Source organism: Mauremys mutica, chromosome 1, assembly GCF_020497125.1.
Source record: "Mauremys mutica isolate MM-2020 ecotype Southern chromosome 1, ASM2049712v1, whole genome shotgun sequence".
Classification (NCBI taxonomy): Eukaryota; Metazoa; Chordata; order Testudines; family Geoemydidae; genus Mauremys; species Mauremys mutica.
In genome coordinates, this window is record NC_059072.1 from 117,295,800 (window position 1) to 117,321,723 (window position 25,924).

General features: G+C 42.5%; 1 protein-coding gene across 1 annotated transcript in view; it reads left to right on the forward strand.

Moving 5' to 3' along the window:
• Positions 1–25,924, forward strand: part of LOC123345139 (phosphatidylinositol 4-phosphate 3-kinase C2 domain-containing subunit gamma-like) — a 270,359-nt gene that overhangs the window by 107,435 nt on the left and 137,000 nt on the right. The window lies entirely within an intron of this gene.

Genomic DNA, 25,924 nt, shown 5'->3' on the forward strand with positions numbered 1-25,924 from the left:
CCAACCTACCCAAATCACTAGGCTCAGAAAAATCCCTCCCAGATGACCATGGTACCAGCAAGAGCCAGCTTTTGCTTGAAATGCTCCTCCATCCCTTCTCCAGTTTACCTGATTGTTCCTTCTCCAGGCTCAGAGATCTGTCATCTCTCCATGAAACATCAGGTAGTGACCCATAGAACACAGTTTGAGAACCTCTGCCACAGTGACTTAACAGTATCTGTTGCAGAGCCAATAGCTGTTGCATTATTGACTGAGGCTTAGCTTTACCAGCCCCAATACTAACTAGCTCTGTTTGGTGGTATTGTAGAACCCCAAATCTGCCAGCCAGAACATGAATCCTTGTGTTTTACATATGATAATGGAGAAGGGAAAAGAATTCTGTATCAAGCATTAACTAGGTAGGGGATTTTTGATTAATTGCCTACTAAGCTGATCTATAACCATGCAACATGTTCACTTGTGAAGTAGTGTAAGGGCTTCTATCCTCTGTTGTGGGCAGTGACATGATATATGTACAGGTCTGACATGCCATCCAGTAGAGGGCAAATATATATGAACAGACAGCCAATCACAGTGTCTGGGATATTTGTCATTGGGGCATGGTTAGGCCTTTGCCCTGGAGGAGGTTCTCATATATAGGCCAATCTGATAAGGTATGTGGCTGTGGAAGGGGGGCGGGGGGAATGGGGGAAGAGCTGCTGTAAGTGGTGGTGTATATTACAGAGACTAATAATAGTGTTTTAGAACCAGTTACTAGGTTACGAGCTGGAAGTAACCATAGCTTGATATCCTCTATCTAATGTACTGTCTGAAGTTAAATGTTTGTATTAATCTACATGCATATAATAAGGAACAGAGTGTCCAACTGTTCTTATTGATTATGGAGATGTAATACATCATAATGTGACTGCAGCTGTCTTTTGCTGGCTGGATATTCTGTGTAAAAGCCATTGCGAGTTTATCTCATGTGATAGTTTATCTCAGCCTCTTTGCCAGAAGCTGGGAATGAGTGACACGGGATGATTTAGTTTGATGATTACCTGTTCTGTTCATTCCCTCTGGGGCACCTGGCACTGGCCACTGTCGGAAGACAGGATCCTGGGCTAGATGGACCTTTGGTCTGACCCAGTAGGGTCATTCTTCTGTTCTTATGTAATGATTATTCTACACGCTAGATTTGTCAGTTCAGTGGTTTCTAATGAAAAGGATGGCCTTTCCATCAGCTCTGCAAATCCTGGTATCTGAAAGTCAAGCTGGGTTCTTTTTGCCTGCACAGTAATTCCATTGAATTACACACCTCCAGACAAAGACTGTACAGCTGAAATGAAATAATTCTGTTGATGATGTGCAAGACAGAGAATCTAGATCTTTCTCTCACCTGTATGAGCTCAGCAAGTACTAATAGGAATAAAAGATAATGAACAAGAAGATAGGGATAAGAATACAGATAGAGAGAAGACCTGTCAAATAAGGAAATGCCTTTTTTACGTAGTCACCTTTCTGATCATACATGCAGTTTAACTGAGACTTTTGCCATTGCATCTTATAACTTAACTACACCGGAGGGAAGTTCATTTAAATAATTATATACACTGAATCCATAAGTTGGCCCAATAAATTGACTGCAGCTCTGGAGGTCTGGATTTCTATATTGACAAGGCTCCCAAGCACAGTGAGGCAGATCATCAGCTGGTATAAATTGTCATAGCTCCAATGAAGTCATCAGAGCTATATTTTATACCAGCTGATGATCTTCTCCAGTATAGCCTTGCTACTGAATTTTCACTTTGTAATATAGGTCTATGAAGTGCCTTTTCTGTCCCTGTCTTCTGCAAACTTTTTGTACACAACCAAATCATCTTCAACTCCTACATAATCTGCAGGAGAGAGTCTTCCTTATGTGCAGGAGCAGCTAATCCATCCATGATAATGGTGCAGTGCAGAATCCCTGTCTGGAAGAACTGAGTTCTATGTAGTCAGATTTAAAATGAAAAAACTAAACAAAAACCAAAGCAAATTGAAGATTTTTGTATTATCATGGTTCTCCCTGTATTCCAACTAGTAGCAGCAGCCTGTTCATGTCATCAAACAATTTGATTGCTTCTCAAGGACTTTTTACCTATCTCTGTGTTAGTAATTAGAGATATCATCAACCACTGAGAGTAAAGGCTTTAAATGTTTTGATTATCCTGTCATGGGCTGGTTGCAGATGTGAGGTGCAGTTCAACACGAGCCTTTTTAAGTTTCATATTTTAAAGATTCAAATGAGTCTACAGTAACTTCTTATAAGTAGTAAGTCCGGAGTTGCCATTTATCTAATATTAACTGTTGTGTTCAAGGATGACACATGCCACTGTAAAAATATCCTCTGAGCTAAAACATGGCATGCAACTTCCTAATCAAGGAGGGGGGATTCTTAACCAACTTTTAAAATTAAAATAAAATTAGTATACTTATTCAAGTAACCAAAAAAAGAGGCTTACGTTTTGCTTTATGCTGTTACAGTACCAAAATGTAGATTCTCTAGTGATATTGTGGACAGATTAATTTGCAATAAAGTCTCACCACTTTGCAATACATAGAAGTGCCTTCCTCTATTGATGTGGTATCTTTCTAGAGGGGGGTTTCCATCTCTCTGAAACATCTGGTACTTGCAATTGTCAGAGACAGAATGCTGCACTGGAGTGATCATTTGTCTGCCAATTCTCATTTTTCTGTCTTAATGGAGATCTAAAAACAGACAACTACATAAAATCAGTTCAGAATCTACACTGGCTGCTGTCAGGGTGCACTATGACGTATGCCCCAGTGTTGAAAAGTCTTTTGGTGATGGATATTACCACTCGCCAAAGAGGCCCTTCAGAAGCCAGTATTGACCCAAAAGTGGGCAGTGCTTGCTGAACTTGGCAAGGCTTCAGGTTCATTTATCTCGTAGAAATTAAAAAATCACCCATTAAGTTAAGAGGTTCTCCAGGTTCTCCAATTGTCTACATGCAACAGGCAGAGTTGGAAGTGCAATTTTACTGAGCATTTGAGATTTTTCAGCTTTCCCATTTAGCAGCTTAGTAACTCCAATCAAAGTGTGTGTGCCCCAGCGTGTGACCTGCTTTCTTCCCCTGTCAGCTTGATGAACTCCTGAGTCCTGCTGCCAATGATTTGTTAGCCAAGGATGATGTCACACAGAGAGGAGAGATCCTCTTGTGGCTAGAGTCTGGGACTCTTGGCCACAAGACATCATTGCCAGCTCTGTCAAAGAGTTCATGTTTGACCTTGGACAAAATTTAATTTCTCTGCTCCCCAGTTTTCCCATCTGCAAAACAGGTATAATAGCCCTTATTATTGTTCTTGCCTACTTCAATTGTAAACTCTCCAGGCAGATACTCTTTCTCAGTATTTGTATCTATGAACCTCACTGTGCTGGACATGGATCTTAATTGGGACTTCCTAATGGTACTGTAATACAAAATACAATAATTAATAATAATGGCCACCTGTCTAGCATTAATTTCAGTTCATGCTGCACAGACCTGCATTAAGCTCAGTTGTACTTAGTTGTAAATGGGGAACATGCTACGTATAGCCTGTGCTCTTTGCCTTTATTCCTTCCCTGCCTTGACATGCCCTTCCTGACCCATGGAGACTCCATCTAAGAGTATTACTCTCTACGTTTCTGAAGGTTTGATGGGAGTATGCCTTGTAGCTATTGATCATTTAAACAACGGATGCCTTATTTTGGATTCCCAAGTACATATTTAGCTGCCTAAACAAATTGTCTGATTTTCAAAGGTGCTGAGCACCTAGCATCTCACCTTGACTTTAGTGAGAGTGGCACTCTTGAGGATTAGGCTTCTAACTCAGCTGTCTAACTGTGGACCTAGGAGCCCACCTGTAGGTACTATCTCTGAAAACCTTACTCCTTGCTACTCCTACTGCATAAATCACACCAATTCCACCTGCTTTTCCTCCGTTCTGGACACATTGTTGGAGAGGTTCATTCGGCTTCATATGAAGAAAATGTCCTACTTCCATTTTCACTAGTAAAATATGACATTTTACATTACTATAAAATATTTCTCTCCTAGAATGAAAAACTATGAGTAGTTTTCCAGGTAATACATTTTGTGCAGAATGTTATGCTTTGTGTTAGTAATGGCTTTTCTCTCCTTTGCAAATGAATTCCAGTCCCACTAAAAGTAATTAAAAACAAAGTTATTCTTCCATTTATCTCTACATTTTAAAGAAAATAGATAATATCTTATTGTCTAAATGTTTAATTCTGGTTCTTTGAGCTGATTTCCAAATTAGCAATCAAGTAATGCCTTAGAAGCAAGTACTAGTAAAAATAAACTTTATGAGCAAGATATCTATCTTTTATCATAGTAATTGGCATTCTGTTGTGAACTATATTGGAATATTTAACAATACACTCTTCCAGAATATTTTTTTATAAAGGTAGATTTTAAGAAAACCTAGAAATCTAGTGATGCTGTTTCATGACCCAAGTGGAGAATTTAGCTGAACAAACCTTCCATGTTTCACAAATCTCTTCCAAGTCCAAACACCTGTTCCCACAGCTGGGTCACTGGTAATGCTACTAAGTTCTTGAAATGGCAAACTAAACAAAACATTGCTCAGTCATATGGCTTTTTTTAACAACAGTTGAGCTATGAAAAATAAAATTGACATTATTTCCCTGCACCACCCCCCACCCCAAGTAAGACGATGAGACTGTCCAATAATAACGGGCCAACTCATCATCTGTTAATATTAATGCTGGATAGTAAATCACTGGACTTTTTTTCCCCCATAAAAGTAAATTTATCATTTTATCTGACCATTGAAAAAGAAAGTTCTGGAATAATAATTGGCAAAAGGTGACAAATGTGCAAACACTTTGCTGCCATGTTGGTTTTAAGATTGTTGAGCCAAGTGCTCAGCTAATGTAAATCACTATAGCTCCATTGACTGTGCCATGCCAGCTTATACTGGCTGTGGGTCCTAAACTCCACCAGTTGGAGTGAGGGGGTAATTTGCTCTACCTCCACAACTTTTTCTAATAATGCATGAATTATTTTGCCCACTTTTTTCAGGAACCAGGTCATGAATGTTGTCAGTTACCTCTAAATATTTAAACTTCTCATTTCCATTTTAAAGGAATCCTTTTCATGGAGCATAAAAATTGCCCTTGAGCAGAGGCACTGTCCAGACGCTACTTACTTACATAAACCCTATTTTGAGGGCTTAAGGCTTGTCTAAATGGGGACACTCAGGAAAATTAATCTGAATTAATTAAAGATGTGAATTTAAAGCTGATTAATTAAACTGCATTAAAACTCTGGGCGGACAGTTTCATTCAGAATTAAAGTGACTTTAATTGTGGTTCACTTAGTTCCCTTGGACGGAGGAAAGGCCAGGCCAAATGTGAATGAGTGGCATTGCGATCTGGCCCCTGGGGTCTCAGTGCCGTTCAGATTTAACCTAGTCAGCCCTGGGTCATGAGCAGGAGGTGGTGAGGGACAGCAGGGCCAAATGTGAGTAAGTGGTGTTGTGACCTGACGTATAGGGTTGCAACACCACTTGAATTTTGCTTGTCTTCCCCTCTGTCATGACAGAAGAACAGCTGGGCCAAATTTCTCGTTCCAATCACGGGCCGGAGGATAAGGGAACAAATGCCTCATTTCCCCCCAATTCAGTATGATCAAATACTTTTCCTGCATGAAATGAAACTATCACACAGTGCATGCCTTGTTCATTTAACCTTTAGCTACACAGTAAAAGATGAAAAAAATCCATGTATATTGATTCCCTTGCATTAACCTCCTGAGATTGATTTCCATGCATTAAATTTGGAAGTAATACTTCTAGTTTCTTCACCAGTACTTTAAGCTATAATTTAAAGTCATTATTGAATAAAGAAGTAGATTGATAAGATTTAAGATTCTATGGATTTTACCCTTGTTAGAGAAGAATTGAAATTCTAGCTTCTCTGTATGACATATGCAATTTACTTCTCCAATGCCTCTGCATGAAACTTCAGCATAAAAGGAATTCATTTAGTGTTAAACAACTTTACAAATTCTACTTGGACGCCATCTGGGTCCAGACTTTTTCCTCACTTCAGTTCAGAAACCTGTATTGAAATTTTTGCTTTCTCAATGTGGCTGATTCGAAAGAAAGAAATCTTGGAGAATTCTTATTAAAAATCAGCAGATGGGATTCAGATTTCAAAATCAGCCTTAGCCATTTCTGCCAAATATAAGACTTTACAAGGTTCTGAATTCTCCCTTCCATTATCATTAAGTTCCAAGTGGTCGTGACCATGCACCAGATTGACAGCTGTGAAGCTTCATGCTTGCCACCGATTTCTTCAATGTCTTGTTCTTCTGTCAACTGTAACTGTGTCTGCATCAAAAATCAAACTCTTACTGATTAAAAAGGTATTGTAACAAGCGTATGAAGTGAGGGCCCCAGGGCATCCTTGCCTCATCCAACATCTTTTAAACTTTCTTTGTGGTTTGAGGCTTATTTACTAGTATGAGTCTCTGGGAGGCAAGGCCAATAGAGTGAGCTGTGCTGTCTCTTGGAGCTGTGGTGGGAAGAGCAGATGCTTGGTTAGCTCCTGCAGGGTGCAAGAAGCAGAGTTGTCCATAGCAACTTCCTCTAAGAGCAGAAAGAAGCTGAGTGATCCCTGATAGACCCTGCTGCCTCCAGAAAATTATTCTCTTTATATTCCTGCTACTCTTACGTGTGACATTTTCACACAGGACTTTTATCCAGTTTTCACTCAGCATTTTGCATTTGGAGGCTTTATCTACTCTTTTGTCTAGCAACCTGCTGATCAGTTTCCTACTTGTATGGAGTATCTTTGCTTCTGGCTGCTTTCACAGGTGGCAATTGTACCATACGATTGCAGTAGTTGGCAGGGTCAGCATGTGGCTAGAAACATGTTTCTACAGATCGTTGCTTTCCACAGTGGAATTGAATATTCGGAAGAAATGTTGTAGCCACTAGGGTTATGTCTACACTGCAAAGAAAAACCTGGGGCTGACCCTTCCCAGATGACTTCTGGGCAGCCTGAGCTCTGGGACCCTCCTACCTTGGGCTCTAGCCCAAGCCCAGAAGTCTACACTGCAATTAAACAGCCCCTTAACCTGAGCCCCATGAGCCCAATTCAGCTGGCACAGGCCAAACACTGGGTGTCTAATTGCAGTGTATACATACCCTAAGATCAGTGACTGTTGCTTGGAGGTAAGCTATAAGAACAAGTTTCATTGTAGTGGAATATTATGAATGTTCTTGTATTCTTAGAGCAAAGAAAAAAAGAAAAGTCGTCCTGAAGGCTAAATATACTTTTGTGGCTTATTATCTATCCTGAATTTTATTTCATATAATCAGATAAGTTACTGAAACGTTGTAGAATTTTCTGGCTTGTAACATTCTTCAACTAGACAGTGACTCTGTGTCATGAAAAGAGGAGAGTGTCACCATTCTCTTGCATGTACCAACTAGCTAGAGGAACAGAAATATATGAGCAAAAGAGGAATTTGGGGTGCAGTCGTGCCTCAATGAAGCCAAAGGGAATATAATAGAACCTCAGAGTTACACACAGCAGAGTTGCAACCTGACCAGTCAACCACACACCTCATTTGGAACTGGAAGTATGCAATCAGGCAGCAGCAGAGACCAAAAAAAATAAAATAAAATATAAGCAAACACAGCACAGTACTGTGTTAAATGTAAACTACTAAAAAAATAAAGAGAAAGCATAATTTTCTTCTGCATAATAAAGTTTCAAAGCTGTAGTAAGTCCATGTTCAGTTGTAAACTTTTGAAATAATCACCATAATGTTTTGTTTAGAGTTACAAACATTTCAGAGTTACGACCTACCACTATTTCTGAGGTTCTACTGTAATACCATTGATTTCAGCAGGGTTAGAATTTTGCCCTCTGCCTCCAGTTTTTATATTAAGGAGATTTCTGTTGTGGAAGTAAAGAGCAGTGTATCTAAGACTTTACCAAAGTGTAACAGAGCCTTATGGAACAGAATCAGTAGAAAGTTTTTTAAGACTTGGCTAAATTCTCTAGCAGCAGGGAAGCTGGCCCTCAATTCTTTACTTTTCAAAATCATTAGCTTGCTGTTTAATTCACCTCTTCAAATTTGGGATGAAATACATGATAGATTGCTTCATATTTTGTCAAGGGAAATATATTTTTCACTGTCACTTAATATTGATCTACACTCATCATATTTTAGTTCCAGTATCCTCAGGAAAGAATAAATCAAGCAGAGTCATGGTTCTGTAATGTCCCCAAACTATTTAAACACTAAGCACACCTTTCCCACTCACTCACTTTCTCCCTCTCACAAACTCTCCCACACAGGCAATCAAAGGCTGCCAAGTGTGCTAATTTTTAGCCAACTTTTAAGTATCCTCTCTGTAAGAGGCAGAGGCAGCCTGAGCCATAGAACCTTTATTTTGCATTAATTAAATTTATATTAATGACCCCAATCCAGCATTGCACTTAAACATGTACCTAACCTTAAGCATGGGACTAGTCCCTTAAAATTATGCATGTGCTTAATAGCTTTGTGGATTAGGGCCAGTATAAGACATGTTCCAAAAATACAGTATTGGACTCTAGATCCAGGTTAGGTTTAGGCTGAAATTCACGTTCAAGGTCTAATCAAAATTATGGCTCAAGTTCAGGCTTGGATTTGATGGTGCCAAAATTTAATGAGCTGGTCTTGTAAGACATCAGATTCATCTGAACTGGGAATCCTTGAAGTAACCCTCTTCCTAATTTGGATGTGACCCAGAACCAAAATTTTATTCAGATCCAGATCAAAGCATTTGAATATGAACCTCTCAACCACTATCACCTCTTAAATCCAAGTAATTTGGATTTGGTTATGGTTGATCTCTAATTATATTAGCAATAATGCCATTAGCCCATTGTTGTTTTGAGGCAGTAATCAGATTACCTCATTGTGAATCTTCTTCTCATTATTATCCACTCAGTTTGGATTATTGACTTGGAAAATAGAGGGATAATTATATTATTACTTAATTTATGGGTTATCAATCTTCTCAGATTCCTGTTTTACTAAAAGTAAACATCAACCAAAACAAAGACATTTACTGTGAATGTAAAAGGGCCGGCCACCTTCTGAGTGCTCCATCATGGCCAGAGGTTACTCTGCCTGTTTCCCCATGTCAGGAATTTTTTAAACAATATCCACACCTCCAGTCCAAAGATAATTGAAACCTCTCTTTCTGGGGATCCAATTTATTCTGTCCAATGGGTACACATTGGATCACCAAGCCTCATCCCCAGTTCAATGTCTCTCTCTCCCTTAGATAGGGAATCCCCAGCCCTCGTTCCTGGAGCTGGACATTCAGTGTCTCTCTCTCTCCTTCATTAGGGAGTCACCCAGCCATCCTTCCCAGATCTGAGTCCCAGCTTTACCTAGCTGGAGTCTTTTCCCAGCCTGTAGTCTTTGCCACAGCTTCCTGAACTACCTCCTCACTCCTCTATCTTCCTGCTGTACTTATAGGGGATGCCTGTCCTCCAACAGGCCCCCTCAAGGTTGTTAATGAGGTACAGGTGAGCTGGAGCCATTCTGTCTTAAAAAGGCCTATTTCATCCTGCAACAGTGAGGAATATTCTGAGGAATATTCTGACTTTCAGAAGCCAAAATATGACTGGGCACTTAGTTCACCTATGTCTCAAAGTTATTACTTGAAATAATACAATACACTAATATAGAGATGTAAAAAAAATTAAGTGCCTCCTTCTATCTCTCTGAGCTTTATTTGTGTCTGGGCTTTCTTTCTTTCAGGTTTGAAGAAAGAGATGGGAGAACTGTCTTTATTGCTCCTGGGGGAGTTCTGTGCCAAAAAAATTAAAAATTCTGTGCACAATATTTTACAATTCTGCAAAATTCTGCATATTTTATTTGTCAAAATAACACAATACAATCACATCAGTTTGTTATTTTGGTAATTTATTTCAAAATACCTGTCAGCGAATATGTCTGTAACAATACAGACAACAAAAAAGATCCAGGAAATGTTTTTTGACGAACAGATTCCTTAGTAGTCATATGAATACAGAACTTTGAGTAATAATTCAGTTAAACTAAAATACTGAAATGTATTTCCCACACCCTTCAGAAGCTGTGCAAAGGTGTGGGGGAGTCGGATAAAAGAGGAGCTGAGGGAGAGGGAAGTAATTGCTTGGAAGGAGCCTGGCTGTGAACTTGGAGGGTTGTTGAATGTGGATGGGAGAAGTATGGATCAGGGTTTGAGGGGCAGGGAAGGGATTGTTAGGAAGTGTCCCACATGCAGACCCTGGCTGACCCATAGCCTCTCTCATTCAGTCAGGCACATCTGCATCTGCCCCCATGTGTCCCTGCACCCCCCCCATCCCCATGTGTCCCTGCACCCCCACTCAGCCATCCCCTTCCCCCTGTCCCCATGTATCCCTGCACTCCCAGTTCCCATGTGTCCATGCACCCCCTCCCCCATGTGATCCTGTATCCCCACTCAGCCACCCCTTTCCCTGTGTCCCTGCATCCCACTCCCATTCAGACCCTACCCCACTCTGTCCCACCCACTACCCTTCTTAACCCTAGTCTGTGACACCGTCCCCCTCAGCAGCCCCATGTGTCCCATGCTGTCCATCCACCCATATCCTGTGCCTTCTGACCTGGTACCATGAGAAGCTGTGAGGAGCACAGCCTGTTCTCTTCCTGTCTGCAGCTGGGGCTTCTCCTGCCTGGGAGTAGCCACTCTTTGTTTTGGCACCACAGCAGCTTCTGGTGGGTGAATGGCATAACTGCAGCACCTCTCTGGAAGAGATTTTTCTGCAGAGAAAAAAAAATTCTTCTCTGGACATGAATCCTGTGTGTGCGCCATGGTGCAGAGTTCCCCCAGGAGTACTGCATGGCTATATCTACGAATTGATAACAGGATATAGAACATTTCATCTTTAAGTGAAGGCTTTGAGTTCAGCATATGTTGACAACAACTGAAAATAATTACCAACTGACTGACTGGTCTCTGTGTAATGAATTGATGCTCTTGGTCTTCTTCCATATAAAAATATCAATATAGTTGGAATTAACCAGCAGTCTTACTGGGACTCTCAGCAGAGAATTGAAGGACTAAATGGCCTCATTTACCTCCTAGAGATGGTCCTTCAAAGTCTGGTTTGAGGCATATAATTGAGTATTCCACAGCAACATAAAATAACTTGTACTACTCTTGTCTATACTGTTCCATGAGTGGAGGACTAAGGACCTGATCCAAAACTGTTCGAAATCAGTGAAAGACTTTCCAGTGACTTCACTGGACTTTGAATGCAGGCTTTAGTTTCTGGAGCTCAAAGTGTGACAATTTTACCAACACTAAATTCCCTTTTTTTAATTTAAAGAGTTTTGAACAGAACATTCATTGACCCAAGAACAAACCTTTACAGGTACTGCATTCTTCTCTTTTCAAATTAAACTATTCCCAGGGGGGGGAAACCCAACTTTATATCTTCTTGAAAGCTAAGTTGGAACTGGTTAAAAAAAAAAAATACAATATCACAAAGAAACAGTAACAAAAATAAAATACTAACAGTAAAGAGGTTCCAAAGAAACCCAAGACATTTTGACAAAGACACCTTCAAAATCCCATGTTGACATCTTTATTTCTAATAGTTCCTGCTTTTGTGCCAGTAATTCCAGGTTTGGCACACAGATTGTGTCAGTTGTGATTGCCAAATAATGTGTGAGTCTTAGGCCCAAAGCAAATTCACACTGTAGTCTAGTTAAAACCTACTAGTAGGTTGCCTCCTGGAAACCTACAATCTATGGCAAATCAAACTATTTTCTATGGTATGTAATGATTGTTCATTATAGCTCCAAGAATGCTGTCGTGCAGACAAATATAATGAGTGGTAACTTTTCTTTTACTTCAGAAGCAAATGGTTGTATGGTTACAGTGTTCTTTGTGCTAAAAAATGTTGCTAACTGAGGGCTGGACTCAAAGGGATACTTTTATGGCTTTGCTTTCTCGTAGATAGGTTTAATGTGTTGTTTTGAAAGTGAAAAGTGTTTTTAAATTGATGTAAAAGGAAAATAAAACTAATAGATGGTTTCAATGCATCTTCATAGATGTTATTTCAAACATGTAACTGTGAACTAGTCACCAACGTGCATGGCCCTAGCAGTGTGATTTTAAATTGTATGTAGAGCTCATAATGATGCCTATACATAAGATTGTACACACATTTCCAGTGAAAAGGGTCGTTTTTGTTTACCTGCAACTTTGCCATTTTTTATCTATCTAGCTGAAATACAAAAGTTTTTAGTCAGTCCAGGAGATTTTTTTTTTTCTGGAAAAGTTTGCATCAAAAGAGTTGAAGCTTTTCAAGAATGAAAGGGGGAAATCCACTTTTTCCTCTAAAAATAACTTTTTAAAAGAGCTCTGCACATCAGTGGTAAAGAGTCCCTGAGTTAGAGAGATATCTTGTGGTGTTGTAGTCAACACGGATTGTAAATTGTCAAAAATTTAAATAAAGTATTTTGTGTATGTACATTGGCTCCTAACAGTCTATGACCATTCTGTTGGCTCTGTGCAATCTTGCATAGTTTAGAAGAGTTTGTGAGTAGTGCTGTGTCTTTCTACAATTAGGGAAAATGTGAGAGGAAGGAGGTAGGGTTCCAAGCACTCCTCCTTGGGTATGATGATATGAGGAAGTATGAATGGAATAAAGCCAGGGCTTTTGTTTCATTGATAAAAATGTATTGCACATTACAAAGTGTTCTGTTGTGGCTGAGCACATTGTTGAACATGATGGAAATTCTTTATTTCTTCATTTTACTATTTTTTAAAAATGTAGGAAATGCCATGCCAAAACCAGAATTCAGAGTGTTAATGTTACAAAGTGAAGTATCAAAAGTCAGGAAGTGTCAAAAGTTATCACTGTGAGTTTATGTAATAAAAGACTATGCCATAATACATACTCTCAAGGGGACAGAATTAAAGTTCAGAATTTAATCTTTAAAATGATCTGAAAAGAAATATTTTAAACATTGGGCATGTGTGTGTATTTACTGCTTTGTGGTATATAAAGTAATTCTGGAGAGATGGTTTTCAAAATATTGTTTTTTGTTTTTGACATTATGAATATTGGGAATGGAAAATCTACTTTTTCCATGGTTTTGCTGGAAGATCTTGTAATAGTTTCAAGACATACCTATTATGACTTCTGATACCTTAACTGAATTGAAGGGGCATTAATATTTTCAGGGGCGGCTCTAGGAATTCCACCGCCCCAAGCAGGGCGGCGCGCCGTGCAGGGTGCTCTGCCGGTCGCCGGTCCCGCAGCTCCGGGGGACCTCTTGCAGACGTGCCTGCGGAAGGTCCGCTGGTCCCGCAGCTCTGGTGGACCTCCCGCAGGCATGCCTGCGGATGCTCCACCGGAGCCGCGGGACCAGCGGCCCCTCCGCAGGCACGTCTGCGGGAGGTCCACCGGAGCCGCGGGACCAGCGGACCCTCCGCAGGCACGTCTGCGGGAGGTCCACCGGAGCCGCGGGACCAGCGGACCCTCCGCAGTCATGCCTGTGGGAGGTCCTCCGGAGCCGCCTGCTGCCCTCCCGGCAAAATGCTGCCCCAAGCGCGCGCTTAGCGCGCTGGGGTCTGGAGCCGGCCCTGAATATTTTGCATTAAGAACATCAAAAGAGTCAACGTTAATTTAGCTTATTCTTTGTTCTAACTTATTCTTCGGTGTCACTGGTGGTCAGTACTTACACCTCTGATACTGGGATTTCAGTCTGGATTGATTAGCTGATTCACTGTGTGGAACAGCAATGAGAGCCAGGATTTTTCAACGGTGATGGCAGAAGAGTAATGGGTTCTCCCAGCTTCTGTTGTTGTGGTGGCAGAGTTCAGTAGAGTCTTGGTGCTTTTGGGAGATGGTTTCAGAGAGGGGTTTGTGCAATCTTCATTCAAGTCTTCCTCCTACACACTACTGACATAGTTTGTGAGTGAACAGAACCATGGAGATGTTCTGAGTCACTGTAGGGGAAAAGGGTCAGCATGAGTCCAGGATATCAGTGACGATCGTGAGTAAATGATCACACCATTTGCCAGCTCATCTGCACTTTGGCCTTGCTGAGGCGTGGTTTGCCCATTTGGGGGCCAACTGAAAACATTAAGGCTTCAAAAGTTTGTATGGGCAAACCAGGTTTGTTTCTTTGGTTCCCTGGTAAATTGAAGGGGAGCCACCTCTTTTTCAAAATCCTACTAACATACTTTTTAAAAAGCTAGAAATATATTATATACTTAGTTAATATTTCTTGCATCCACTCGGTCTAGTTCTTTAGCAGACAGAGATCCACATCACTGAAGCCACCGTCAACTGACATGCTAATTGTTAGTCTCATCAGAGAAAACACAAGGGCTGAGTCTCCCCTCTAACTGCTGGAGGTAAGTCTTTCCAAGAAAGGGCTCAGGTATATGGGCAAGGCAGTGCAGAGGCCATGTTGTACCTGCTGTGTGACTAAATAGAGGTCTCCGGGGAAATAAATCCAGCATCCTTCACCAGTGCATTTTTAACAAGGGGAGGTGTGATGGTTCTGTAAACTTCCTAAGGGAATCTGTCACTTGGGCATATTTAAAATGTCACTGTGTAGCCCAATTCTGTACAGGCAGAGCAGTGAACTGGGTAACTACAGGGTTTATCTGCACTAACGCCTCTGATTCTGTAAATATTTTAACCAGCCAGGCAGAAAACGAAGTACAGTAAAATCCCCTGCACTAAAATAAAAAAAAAAATGCTGAGGTACTTTCACAATCACATATCCCTATTGGAACATAAACGAATAATTTGCTTGAGGTGAAAAGCCATGGCTTATATATAAGTGGATCATCTTTCTAAGTTGGGGTCGTCTCTCCTTCCCAAACTAAGCTTTCCCCTCTCATCTCCTCCAGTAAATGACTTAATGAGTTAAAATCCCAGGAGATAAATGGCAACTCATAGTATTTTGCTGTAAACAACAAAGGGGCCTCGACATCTCCGTCAATAAAATCCTGTTTTATGTTTCCTATGCTCCATTTGTCTAGCTTATGTTGCAGGGCTTATATCCAAGCAGATAAAAATCTTTCTTCTGTTCACATAAGTGCTTATTTTATATGTTTGGCTTCCCTCAGCACTTGTTCATGGTCTCTGTCATCCAGTGGAGTTGTAATAAAAGTTCCCTCGAGGCATCCTTCCCCTTCATTCCCATCCCACTGCTTCCTCACATGGATGTAATAGTATTTTTACATTCTCACACACACATTTATGTTTCTGTGTGTGTGCATGGACACAATGTAGATGATGACCTTTTAACCTTTATGATGCTGGCTTATTCCCTGGTGTTTAACTTTTTGGAAACTGGTAAGTTACTAAAATACTTACTAGTGAGTAAATAGGGGGCATGCTATGCCACGAGAAAAGTGTTTATGGGCAGCTGAGAGATGGGGCTGAATTGGGATAGTCTAACTGGCTCCATCTCTCCTCAGTCAGCACTCTCAATATTCCCACCTCCCTTGCTGCTGGATCCTGCCTCCATTTTTAGGCCCAGAAGTAGGATGGCTGGGTTTATCAGTTGACCAGGCTGAGAGTGGAGTGGAACTTGCACAGTGCTGGCAGTGCTAGAGAGCAGTGTGAGCTGGGACCAGGTTGAGGATGGTGGGTTGGGATTGAGAGGGTTTCTATCTACCAAGATGGGGAGAAGAGTGTTTTTGGTGGTTACTGAGAGAGCTTGGAGAGGGATAGTTCCCTACCTTGTTTGTTAGAGGGGAGACTATGAGAATATGGGATAAGAGAAGAGGTAAGTAGCACAACGAGGATCATAGCACTCCAGAATTAATTGAAACCAAACATGAATTTCAGATATGAACATAAGAAAGGCCATACTGGGTCAGACCAAAGGTCCATTTAGCCCAGTATCCTGACTTCCAACAGTGGCCAATGCCAAGTGCCCCAGAGGGAATGAACAGAACAGGTCATCATCAAGTGATCCATACCCTGTTGCCCATTCCCAGCTTCTGTCAAGCAGAGGCTAGGGACACCATCCCTGTCCATCCTGGCCAATAGTCCTCGAAGGACCTATCTTCCATGAATTTATCTAGTTAATTTTTGAACCCTGTTATAGTCTTGGCCTTCGCAACATCTTCTGACAAAGAGTTCCACGGGTTGACTATGCATAGTGTGAAGAAATATTTCCTTTTGTTTGTTTTAAACCTGCTGCCTATTAATTTCATTTGATGGCCCCTAGTTCTTGTGTTCTGAGGAGTAAATAACACTTCCTTATTTACTTTCTCCATACCAGTCATGATTTTATAGCTTTCTACCAAATCCCCCTTCAGTCATCTCTTTTCCAAGCTGAAAAGTTCCAGTCTTATTAATCTCTCCTTGTATGGAAGCTGTTCCATAACCTTAATAATTTTGTTGCCCTTTTCTGAACCTTTTTCAATTCCAAAATATCTTTTTTGAGATGGGGTGACCATCTCTGCACTCAGTATTCAAGATGTGGGCGTACCATGGATTTATACAAAGGTAATATGATATTTTCTGTCTTATTATCTATCCCTTTCTTAATGATTCCCAAAATTCTGTTCACATTTTTGACTGCCACTGCACATTGAGTGGATGTTTTCAGAGGACTATCCACAATGACTCCAAGATCTCTTTCTTGACAGGTGACAGCTAATTTGGTCCCCATCTTTTTATATGTATAGTTGGGATTATGTTTTCCAATGTGCATTACTTTGCATTTATTAACATTGAATTTCATCTGTCATTTTGTTGCCCAGTCACCCAGTTTTGTGAGATCCTTGTAACTCTTCACAATCAGCTTTGGATTTAACCATCTTGAGTAGTTTTGTATCATCACATGGGTGCAAATTTCCCCACAGAACTTGGAAATTTGAAAGCATCTCCAGATGAAAGGTACTTTCAGGGTTAGACCCTTGGGTGTCACTATTTCGTGGAAAAAGTGCTGACTTTACTGGATCACTTCTGGATTGTCATCAATAAAGCAATTGCATATGCCACTACATGCTCCTTTGTGTGTCCTTGTTCCTGCATGTGTAATCACACTTCACTTCTCTGTCAGTCCAGTTTACTGATTCCAGAAGAAGTGTCCACAATTTTCCCTCTCAAATAAGGAATTAGGGAGCTTCTGTGTTATCACTTCAAGCCAACAAATATTCTGAAAACTCCTTGATTGAGCTGTTCTTCTCTGACTGTTGTTGTTGATGCCTTGAAAAGAGCTGGAAGATGGAGAGCTGAAGTGCGACAGATTTAAAAAGGGTTCTTTATTCAGTTGAGGGTTATTTTTATGTGTGATGAATGTGGAGGGGAATGTATTCAAAGCACTGGCAGAGGCATGACTTAAAGTAGATCATTTTGTAACCAGTGCCAAAACAAGCTATGGATGAACTGGTTTAAAGTGGGTAAAAGGTCAGGTGAATTCCTATTCCCCCACAATGAATTTGTTCCAAATGTTTGGTGAATTGTGAGGAAAAGGGGTTGTTTATTTTTCCTCCTGAGCTTTGTCGTTTTCTACAGGGTTGTAACTGGAAGTACCAAAACACTTGAAGAGAGTCTGCTGTTATGATATCTTTGTCCTGATCAGAAATGCCTACAGGAAATTAGCTCTTGGATGAAGAGCAACTAGCTCAAGCTGAACCCAGACAAGATTTAAGTGATGCTGGCTGGAAATGAGAAACACTTTGAAGAGCTGGCCAAGAGTTTGTCACTATCTTCCATCAAAGGTATTCATCAAAGTGGCCGACACTTCAGGGTCCCGTTTGATTCCTCACTAAGCCTGAATTGTCAGATAGCACAAGTTTCCAAAAATGCCTTATTCCACCTCCAGCTTGCGAGGAAACCTTCATTCTTCATACTGTAACTCGCTGTATCTAAAACTGAATGTGAATACGATGCATAAGGTCCAGCTGGTACAGAATACAGTGCACATCTTCTCCATGGTTCAGACCATTATGAATCTTTATTGCCTGTGCTTAAGTCCCTGCACTGGCACCCAGTCAGTTTCTGATGCCAGTTTAGGGCCTTGTCTACACTACAAGACTATTTCGAATCAACTTAGTTCGAATTTGTGGATTCGACCTTATGAAGTCGAATTTGTGTATCCATACTAAATACACTAATTCGAATTTCTGAGTCCACATTCACGGGGCCAGCGTCGACTTTGGAAGCGGTGCACTGTGGGAAGCTATCCCACAGTTCCCGCAGTCCCCGCTGCCCATTGGAATGCTGGGTAGAGCCCCCAATGCCTGCTGGGGGGAGAAATGTGTCGAGGGTGGTTTTGGGTAAGTGTCGTCATTGAACCGTCAATCACAACCTCCCTCCCTCCCTCCTTGAAAGCGCCTGCGGGCAATCTGTTCGTGCACTTTTCTGGTCAGTGACAGCGCGGACGCCACAGCACTGCAAGCATGGAGCCCGCTGCGATCATCGCCGTTTTCTCCTCCTCGCACTTTATCGTCCACCTCTTCCACAGTCAGCTGATGAGAAATCGGGCTACTTTTCAATGCTGCTGCAAGCACTGGGGGACCATAGGGGACGTTTTGCAAACATCAACGTCGGGTGGCCGGGCAAGGTTCATGATGCGTGTGTTTTCAGGAACTGTGGGCTGCTCAGACGCCTGCAGGAAGGTAGTTTCTTCCCGGACCACGACATAACTGTTGTGGATGAGCAGATTCCTAAAGTCATCCTCGGGGACCCAGCCTACCCGCTAATGCACTTGCTCATGAAGCCCTATACAGGCGCCTGGGACAGCGACAAGGAACTCTTCAAATACCAGCGAGCAGCGTGACCTGTGACTGTTCAGTTTCTTTACAGAGAAGCTGAACCTGCCCCTGTTTCTTTACACACTGACTGTTGACTCTCCTCTTCGGTTACATACCCCGTTCACCCCGTTTCCCCCACTTCCAACACACGTGTAAACATAAAATACATGTCCCATTGTTACTGAAGAAAGGTTTCTTTATTCATGACTTTGCGTTAAAGGGTTGAAACTGGGAGGCAGACTGTGCTGGGTAGGGTGTGTGGTGATGTAAAGACCGCCTCTAAACTCAACGAATGACAGGTTCCTGCTCCTAGAGCGGTCCTCAGTGCCGGAATGCTTCTTTCAACGGAGCCTGCCATCCCTCTTTTTCGAATTCTGTGTGCGGGGGGATATGTGACCTTGTGGCGGAGGAGTACCGATACAGATTCCTTTGCTGCGTGACTCAGCGGTCCAGGACAAGGACCGCTGTATAAGATCTGTAACCGCCCTCCCCCGCTACAAAGTCACATCCCCCCCGCCCACACAGAACCTGGAAACCACCTCCCATACCGACAATGGTGCCTACTGACTGCACTGTGTGTGTGACCCGCTGCTGATCCTGCCCCCCGTGTCTGTACCCTGGGAAAGGTGACTGTCCTATGCAATTAACAACCCCACACCTCCCATTCAAACACAGTCTTCTTTGAAAAAACATGACGGAAACAGTAATTAACAGCAAAGTATTTTTATTACTGAAGTAGACACTCAGGGGATGGAACTGGGATTGGGACTTGTGTGAGTCCGGAAGGGAACGACTTCTGCAAATGTAGGGTATGAGAGCTTTTTGGTACTTGAGCACTCGGAAAGCAACGGCAGACAATCATTTCAAGCCCGTTTTCCCAGAATTGCCCTGGCATACGCCATAGCGTGGCAACCATGGACACTGTTTTGCCTTTTGTGTATGTCACCGTATGTGTACTAGATGCCGCTGACAGAGGCGGTCCAGCAGCGCTACACAGCAGCATGCTTTTGCTTTTGCATGACAGCAGAGATGGTTACCAGCCATATTGTACCATCTACCATACCATAAATTGGTAATAAAATGGTAATAAGATGGGCATGGTTACCTGTCCTTTTGCACTGCACCATTTGGTGCTGTCATAAGTGCCCCTGGCCGAGCAGCCAGGGGCGCAAAAGCAAAAATTGGGAATGACTCCCTGAGTCAATCCCTCCTTTTTGGTATCTAAAAATGGAATCAGTCCTGCCTAGAATATGGGCAAGTGTACTAGAGAACCACTGTATCAGAGAACCAGAGAGCACAGCTGCTCTGTCTCAGATCCTGCATAGATTATGAGCTGTATGCTATTGACAGGGGGTGCTCCTGCAACAACCCCACCTGTTCATTCCATTCTTCCCCAGCCTTCCTGGGCTACCATAGCATTGTCCCCCAACTTGTGTGATGAAGTAATAAAGAATGCAGGAATAAGACACAGTGACTTGTTAGTGAGAAATGAGTGGAAGGCAGCCTCCAGTTGCTATGATAGTCCACATAGGACATTAAGGAGTGTGGAGGAGAGGAGCCCAGCATCCTGCTGCTAGTCCAGGGGCAATTGAATCTTTTCTTTACACATGAAGGGTGGGGGCTGATGAAGCTCAGCCCCCTGTTGCTATGATGACGATGGTTACCAGCCATATTGTACCATCTACCAGGAAAAATTAGGTTCACCTGACACTGGGGAACCTGACAGATAGTAGTCGGCATGGTTACCAGTCCTTTTGCACTGCCCCATGTGACAATAGGCTGATGATGAGGACGGGTACCAGTCATTTTGTACCATCAGCCATCCATAGCGTGGGGGAAGCAAGGATGTTGGTGTTGAGTGCTGCACCATCGCGTCTATCTGCAGCATTCAGTAAAGATACGGTGACATGTAAAAGAGTCAAGAGAGGATTGTTTTCCCTTTCACTTCTGGGGGTGGGTGGGGGGGGTACGTAAATTGCCGAGCTATGCCCTGACCCACCGCGGACACTGTTTTTGTCCCTAGAAGCATTTGGAGCTCAGCCAAGAATGCAAATCATTTTCGGAGACAGCAGGAACTGTGGGATACCTTGCGTCCTCAGTCCCCCCTCCCTCCATGAGCGTCCATTTGATTCTTTGGCTTTCCGTTACGCTCGTGTCGCAGCAGCGTGCTGAGTCTCTGCTATGCCGTCTGTCCGGAGATTTTTTTAAAATACTTTGGACCAGGCGTAACATTACAGTAATTCCCCTAATTAGATGCATGAGTCTCCTAGCGAGATCACCGTGAGGACGGGCACTGAAGGAGATAGAGAGCGCATGCTGCGTGAAATCTATCACGAACCACGGACCGATGCAGCCGTGGTCAGGGAGGCAATGCTCCCTGAATACCGCATGAAAGCCTCGCCCGGAAAAGGGTGCTATCATGGAGCACCCAATAAGGCAGCTCTCCCCAGGAACCTCCTGCTGATGCTTATCGATTAACGGAAGTAGAGCTTCGTGGAGATCTCCCAGGAGGATTTCTGATCTATCACCATATAGAGAGAGACCTCCTTCTCACACACTTCAGATTCCTGTTATATTAAGAATAAAAGTTAACATGGTTAAAGCACTTACCGACTGCTCCTTCCCCTGATTCAGGATCCGGGTTCATGGCCGGGGTGGGTTGGTAGGGCATCTCCGTGACGGTGATCCTGGCTGTCGGGGAAACCAGCGTTGTAAGCGCTCTCGCCTGCCTCGTCCTCCACAAACACTTCCTCATCTTCCCCGTCCGTGAACATCGTCGAGGAACTGTCCGTCGACACTGTCCCATCATCAGAGTCCATGGTCACTGGTGGGGCACTGGTGGCAGGCTCCGTAGCGTCCGTTTGCCGCTTTGATTTTTTGGTAGCCTTGTCTGGGGTCCTTGGTTTTCACGCGGCGATGCGTTGCATGACGGCTGTATCCTCTGTCTGGATCATGGCTTTGGAGACCTTCTCGTAGGTCTTTGCATTCCGTTTGTTGGAGCGCAGCTCCGAAAGCACAGACTCCTCGCCCCACACACCGATCAGATCCAAGAGTTCCCGGTCAGTCTAAGCCGGGTCCCTCTTTCTATTCAGAGATTACATGAACTCCTCTGCTGGAGAGCTCTGCATTGCTGCCAGTGCTGCTGAGCTCGCCCCGATGTCCAACCACAAAATGAGATTCTAACTGTCCAGAAAGGAAAAGGAATTCAGATTTTCCCGGGTCGTTTCCTGTGTGGCTGCTCAGAGCATCGAAGCTCGGACTGCTGTCCAGAGCGTCAACAGAGTGGTGCACTGTGGGATAGCTCCCGGAGCTACTAAGTTCGATTTGCATCCACACCTAGCCTAATTCGAGCTAGCCATGTCGAATTTAGCGTTACTCCACCTGTCGGGGTGGAGTACCAAATTCGAACTAAAGAGCCCTCTAGTTCGAATTAAATGGCTTCCTGGTGTGGACGGTTGAGCGGTTAGTTCGAATTAACGCTGCTAAATTCGAATTAAAGTCCTAGTGTAGACCAGGCCTAAGTCTTGGTCCCAATTTTCAAAGAAATAGATGAAATCTCTGTGACATCAAAGACCAGATTTTGATCTATGAACTGCCACAACAACTCTGCTTTTCTGGATAATGCAGATCCTAAAGCCCAGGATGAAGCATATGAGAGCTGGAGACAGCGTATTCTCTGTCAAGGGAATCAGGCTATTGAATGATTGTCCAGAAGCTATCAGGCGAATCTGGAGTCTGCCTATCTTTGGGAAACTTTGCAAAGCCTTCCTTTTGAGGGATCCCTTTCCACTGCAAGTGACACAATTTGAGCACCCTTTTATTCCTTAACTCCCACCCACCCCAAAAAACCCTACCCAAAGCAGAGTTCTGATCCTGTAAAAGGAGAAGAGCCAGAAACTTCATGAAGTCTTCTAGGGACTTTTGTTATTGCTATTGATTTATGTGGAAGGCGCTCATATAATATGGTGATGAGTGGCAATATAAAACCCTAAGACTGATAGAATTGGAAGGTATCAGAAGATTCCTGCCCATGCACTGTCCAGAGATGTTTGCAGATCTAAGTGGTTCAAATAGCATCCAGACTTTTAAGTATCTGTGGACTAAGTCTCTAAACTTTTGAATGATTGATTGTCACTAGTCCAAGCCAATATAATCAGCTAGAGGCAGTGGTTGCATTAGATCTCTGAGGCCATATAGAACCCTTCTCTTCTTGTGACGTCACACGATATTCCCAGATTGCTCTCAGGAGCACCACTGTTGCTTCCCCATCTGTGGGCCACTGTCACTGCAGTGTCCATAAGTTGTAACAGAGGCTGAATTCTATTAATACCTTTGCCTATTCCCTGTTTTCAGTTCTACTTCTTGGAAACCTGATCCATCAGAGGGGTCCTCAGAAACCACAGTGTTTCACAAGTACAGGAAGATAAATGTTGCTATAACTTTAGCAAGGATGAAGCTGAATGGGAGGGTGTCATGAGTAAGCTGAAGCAGAAGAGCTGTTTGATAGCACCTCATGTTTAACTTTCTATAATGTTCCATCCAATCTAAGGACCAGCCATGGCTGGATGAGACTATCGTGCTGAAAATTGTACAGATGTGTTCTCAGAGCCCAAAGCAGTCATAGACTGTCAAGCAATGTGTTTGACTGAAATGCCTGCCACCTATAGTAATTAATGCCAATGATTGACCTCTTGCACACATGGGTATGGTGAAAAGTACTCCTTCATGTCTCTTGGTGGTTCCTGGATGCAGCCAATATTCTAACACATCTGTAGCCAAGAGGGATTTTGTTTCCAAAACCAGAATGAGGGTAAATGGCTAGGTTATCTGCAGACTCTCTGCAAATGACACTGTAGTAAGGATATCAATTTTTAGTTGTCAAAAGAAACCTAGAAATAACTACAGGATGAAATCAAATTAAAGCACACTTGAATTTTTCTTCCTTAATGTGATGAAAGTAAAGGGGCTACAGTCAACCCTGCTTAACTGAACAGCAATGTATTTTTTCACATTATCTGGGATTTTTAAAAAATATGATCCCTCCACCAGAAGAAAATTAAATCACCAAAATGGAGGCTTTTAAAAACAAATTTCTTGAATGTTCCATTCTGCCAGCATCATTTCACATGGTTGTACATAAAAAATGCAACTAGACTGAAAACATAAAATTTGATAATGAGATTATTTGAATAAATCAAAAGCTGCTTTCACTGTAAGGTAACATACATCATAAATGACACTAAATGCTGTTTCAAATGTTAAATGGGGAATTCTTTAATGTCAATTGATATATAATGGGTACAATTGCACTGAGTTAGTACAAAATTGTCTGATGCACTGAAAACAAATTCCATTAAGTGAAATTATACTAAACGCTCAACCATGTTTTGGTTGGTGTGACAGCGGCTATTTTGGCCAGTGAGGCAGGGATTGAAACAGGGACTTCCAGAGCCAAATCCATGAGTGTCTACAAATCATAACAGTTTGTGTGTGTATGTATTGAAATAGTGCAATTTCTGGCTCACAAATGAGATCCTATTAATTACATTTTATATTTTCCAAGTGTACTATGAGACAGAATCTCAATGTCTCATGTAACTAACAATTATCTTGCACACTCTTCTATTGATGGGTCAGTCGGTCAGAAAGATTGAAAGCAGCCTTTGTGGCAAATATTCTTTCTTTTTGCCAGTGTTTTGTACTATACATCACCCATTTGGTACTTTGTCACATGATGGTGATATGCAAATGCAAAAACAAGCCATAGCTTAGCAAAAGCACACATCGGTTTCTTTTCCTGGGTCTGTTTTCAGTTCACATACAAAAGGTGTACCTACAGGCTTGCTTTATGGCCAGAACTGTGTGAAACAGCAGCTCAGTGGTGGTGACTCACTCCAAAGAGATTTGCTATGCTGCCTTATAAATGCAACCATTTCTACACTGCCACATTTCAATTGTTAGGGAAGGATGATCTGATGCTATCTGTATTAACTTTTGATGCTTCAGACAGTTGCTCACTCAGCTGAGTATAGCATCAAAGGAGAAATGGAAAGAGTACAGTTGAGCTTGCTGTTTTCCACCCTTCTGTCCATATTATGGCTGTCCCCATCATAGATTCAGTAGGATCACAGAGAGGATAAAGTGCCCAGGCTGTTCTGCACTTTGGGCGGGGGGATCAATCTAATTTACGCAACTTCAGCTACATGAATAACATAGCTGAAGTTGTCTTTACTGCAGTATGTCGACGGGAGTGTCTTTACTGCAGTGTGTCGCTCTCCCGTCGATTCCCCTTGCGTTCTCGTTGAGGTGGAGTACCAAAGTCAATGGTAGAGCGATTGTCGGTCAATTTTATCATGTCTATACTAGACACGATAAATCAACCCCTGCTGGATCAATCACTGCCCGTCGATCCGGCCAGTAGTGTAGACAAGCCCTAACAGTGTGAGAGGAGGGCCTCTAGTGTTGCCGGCAGGGCTCTGTGTCCCAGAGGGAGTATATCTGGCCAAAGTGGAAGCAGCATGGCAAGTGGCTGCATGGGAGGTGGGGAAGGGCACACTCTACTTGTGTACTGATGCAGTACTTGCCTTTGGAGAGCATGTTCCATCCCTTCACTTATCTCATTATGCTTGGAAATACTACACCTGCTTCTGCCCTAATGCTTTCTCAACATCCCCAAACGTGACTCTGAATCTGAGATTCAGATCCGAGTCCCTGTGTCAAACGAACAAATTTTAATGTCTCTCCTCTCTACTACCCTGAGCTGCTGCTTTCCTCTGTATGATACTCAGGTACTGGCTGTATAGGTGTAGCTCAGGCGGGCATGGGGTGGGGGAGAGCAGTAATATTATTTTATTAACTTATAGCTGTTGCTATGGTATTCACCTTTATAGTATCAGAGCACCTCACAAGCAACAATGAAGTAAGTTTCTTAACACCGCTGTGAGCTAGGAAACTTAATGTTTCTGACTAAGTTTCAAGTCCCCAAAACTCAAACCAAAACTGGAAAGGGTGCAGCCCACATGAAATAAGACACTTGTTTGCGTGAACCTTTACAAACCAAAGCTACCGAGTT